This window comes from Aotus nancymaae, unplaced genomic scaffold (genome assembly GCF_030222135.1).
Source record: "Aotus nancymaae isolate 86718 unplaced genomic scaffold, 86718_ANA_hifiasm-v0.15.2.pri h1tg000022l_1, whole genome shotgun sequence".
In the NCBI taxonomy this organism is placed as follows: Eukaryota; Metazoa; Chordata; class Mammalia; order Primates; family Aotidae; genus Aotus; species Aotus nancymaae.
Genome location: NW_026988435.1, coordinates 8,904,220 through 8,908,307, shown reverse-complemented (window position 1 = coordinate 8,908,307; position 4,088 = coordinate 8,904,220).

Below are 4,088 nucleotides of genomic sequence, written 5' to 3'. Positions count from 1 at the left end.
ATGTGAGGATACATAGATGATTATATCTATGAAAAAAAAGCCCCTCACCAGACATGGGACCTGCTGGAGACTTTATTTTGGAATTCCCAACCTCTAGAACTGTGAACAATAAATCTCTGTTTATAAATTACCCAGTCTAAGGTATTTTGTTATAAAAGCCTGAAGAGATGAAGTCACTTAAAAGAGAGATTTTTAGATTTCAAAAATGATGATTCTTTCTGTCCTAAGCTTCTATATATCACTAAAAAAGTTTCAATGTTATATAAGTTAATGTTTTATTCTTGATTTTGTATATGAGTCATGTAGCATTATGATAGTCACTATAGCATTATTGAACATAAAGCAGAATACAATGTAGTGAAATAGCAAAATAGCTTACAGTATGCTCAAATTTGAATCTATGTGAAACACGAAACAAATGAGTTGAGGTTTATACTAAATCCTTACATAAATACAGAATTATTTATTGACCCTGATCTGGGTTATCTAGATCTCTGCTGTTTATGGAGATAGATGTTAGCTGCTTTTCAGATTATATTTAAATGTGTCGAATCAATAAAAATGTACCATATATATATATATATTTGTCATCTGGGCATGAAAACATTGAAACATAGGTGATATGAAAATGCTATTGCATATTTTCTATTAAATATATTTATATTCCAGTAGGAAAATTACTGAAGGGCCTGACAATTCTCTCTGAATCCAAGGAGTTTAAGATTGAAGGTGAGGAGAAAAGACCAACAGAAACAAATCTGCACTGAATCCTTCCAATACCAATAGACACATAGTTCTATAACAAGTCAATTCCTAAAGAAATAATAGGTTTAAGGACAACAAAACCATTTTTTAATTATTTGTTTATTTGTCTTTAAGTTCTGGAATACAGGTGCAGAACATGCAGGTTTGTTACACGGGTATTCATGTGCCATGGTGGTTTGCTGCACTCATCAACCCATCATCTAGATTTTAAGCCCCGAATGCATTAGGTGTTTGTCCTAATGCTCTCCCTCCCCTTTTCCCACACCCTCCCACCCCGACAGGCCACTGTGTGTGGGTGTGTGATGTTCCCTTCCTTGTGTCCATGTGTTCTCACTGTTCAACTCCCATTTATTAGTGAGACTTTGCAGTGTTTGGTTTTCTGTTCCTGTGTTAGTTTGCTGAGAATAAAATGAATTTTTTTTTATTGAAGACAAAGAAATGGGCTAATTTGGGAGGTGGTAGCTGATAGACTGAAGGTAACTAAGATCAGCATCAGAAAGCCTAAATCTTCCATTTTTGTTTTCTCTACTACAGAGGAGTGAATTTCAAAGTGAATAGATTGCTCGAGAAAGCACAAAAGGGTAAGAGAGCTGGGAACAATAATACAGACAGCTAATACCTTTTGAATGGTTATTATGTGCTATAGTGTGAATGTACCCCCACGAAACTCATTTGTTGAAACTTAATCACCAATGTGATAGTTTTTAGAGGTGGGACCTTTAGGATATGATTAAGTCATGAGGGTGGAGCCCTCATGAATGGGATTAGCTTCCTTATAAAACAGGTGTGAGGGAGCTGCCTACTGCCCTTTGACGCTTCTGTCCCTTCTGCCATGTGAGGATACAGAATCTCTTTCTTCTGGAGGATGCATCAGCAAGGCACCATCATGGAAGCAGAAAGCAGCTCTCGCCAGAAACAAAACCTCTGGGTTCCTTGATCTTGGACTCCCCAGTCTCCACAACTGTGAGAAATAAATTTTGACTGTTTATAAATGGCCCAGTCTGTGGTATTTTGTTGTAGCTACACAGAGGGACTAAGACGGTATGTGTCAAAGCACTACTTTGTGTGTTTAATACATTAACTCATTTAATCCTGGTAACAGCTATTAGGTTGGTGCAAAAGTAATTGTAGTTTTTGCCAATTACTTTTGCACCAACCTAATATATGAAAGGTAGGACTAATGTTATCTCTCATACATGTGATGAAAGAAACATGGAAAGCTTCAGTGAATTGGCCCAGGTTTAAAACTCGAAAATCACAGAATAGGTTACAGACCTCGGCAGTCTGTTCAGAATCAGCACTCTCCAATGTGATGCTATCTTTCTTCAAAAGCTGAGCAAGCAGAAGAATGCACCCATTCAAATTATAATCCAAGGTACCAAAATGGCAAACATTTCAGTTTCAGAGGGGGAAACTAGGTTATGAAATACCGCAGAAAACAAGATTTCAGTGTATCATGCCCATTCAATAAGAAGTGATATATTAATACAAAATATATACAGGTGAATGTGCCCACCAACTAATCAGAATGGACTTCAGCTAGACTGGTACAATCAGGTGAATATCAGCCTGCTTCAAACTATGGGAGAAAAAGCTATTAGAGTACTGAGTTTAAATAGTAAATATTTCTATTTTGTCTTTATTGTAATGAACAAGTCCTGTCTTTACCTCCTGCTGTGCACTTTTGGAGGGTCTTCCATATGGTTGCTGCTAAGCATTTTGGCATTTTCCCAACTGTTACAATTGGGTCAGTAGGGGGGATTGTATAGGAGTAATAAAACAAGGGTGACTGCAGCAGGGAGGAGTACGATTACTACACACATAACAGCTTATTGCCTTTCATGCGTTCAAGCTCAGCTCTATGCCATTCATTACAACAGACAGCCAGGGCAAACTGCCATAGAGCTCACTCCAGAAAAGGCCAGGTCTTGAGTGCAGAGACTAAATCTCCTCATTTAAATTTCTTCCTAATGTTTCCTTACTTCATCTTCCCATATTGACAATAACTTCAGGGGGAACAAAACAATTATTTCTTGCATATTACTGTCATTCTTAAGACAGTTTCTTGAACAGACTCAGCTAACTTTTGGCAGCAGCAGCATTATCAGTGGCTATAACGGCTTGGATATCTCAGGAGGGGAAAAAATGGGAAAGCCTGGCCCGATTATCATAAATACTCAATAATCCCTGAGACATGATTCATAAATCCAGAAGTGACTAATAATATTGACACTATTGTTAGAGTGTCAATATTATTAGTCACTTCTGGATTTCTTCCATATCAGAGATATTTATGAAAAAAAAAAGCTACTATTATTTTATCCTGTGGAAGGCAGTGTTACTTTAAACAGTAGACAGAGTGTATACAGGTACACATGCATAGATTGTATTTTCCATATTTTACACATGCAAGGATTCTTTAAATAATTCGTTACATTTTTGCTTTAACATGATATGCAGTTTTTCACATTAAGCCCAAATACAGGAATTCTAGCAGGATCACAGTATAGCCATGACACTTTCTGATTCATTATTTACAGGAAATCAAGAAATAGAGTTGGAGACATTTAGACCAGCACACAAATCAGTGTGGATTCTTTTTTGTTTGTTTCCAGCCAAGAACCTTAAACAAAAAGTGTAGCATGACGACACTTCCCTTCGTCCCCGAGTTCCCCCAACTCCAGACAATGGATCCCTGGAGACCCACACCGGGCCGTCGGAGTCCGGGGCCAGGGGCGGCCGGGGAGCGGCTCGGGCTCGCAGGAGTCTGCACAGGTGGGCGCCGGGAGGTTGGCAAGCCAGTCATTGACGAAAGGACCGTGAACTCCAGGGACCAGCAATCACCGGCTACAGAACTCAGCGTTTCCGCCAGTTCCTGGACTTACTCGAGTAAAAACAAACGACAACAACAAAACAAAATAACAGCAACAACAAAAATTACTAACAGCAATGGGGTGGTAATAAATTAACTAGCAGTGGGTGCAGACGGTTCCGGGACAACCCACACTTTAGTAGTCCAGAGAACCCTCATCCAGCTTCCCCCGGTGCAAGGGGTGAAGCGCTAAGCAAGGCTCATCACCGTCCTCAGTCTTCACCGAACCCGCGCACAGAAGCCGCGGACACCGCCCGCGGTCTCCCACGTTATCCTACCCCCGCCAGCCCGGGACTCGCCCCACCGCCAGTCCGCGTGCAGGAGGAACTGGCAGCCGCCGAGGTAAAACAGGCTGCGGCTTCAAACTCCGTAGTGCGCAGGCGCAAGCACACAACGCGCAGGCGCCGCCTAGAAGTGACTTCTCCGAAAAGTGTCTTAGTTCCCGGTCACC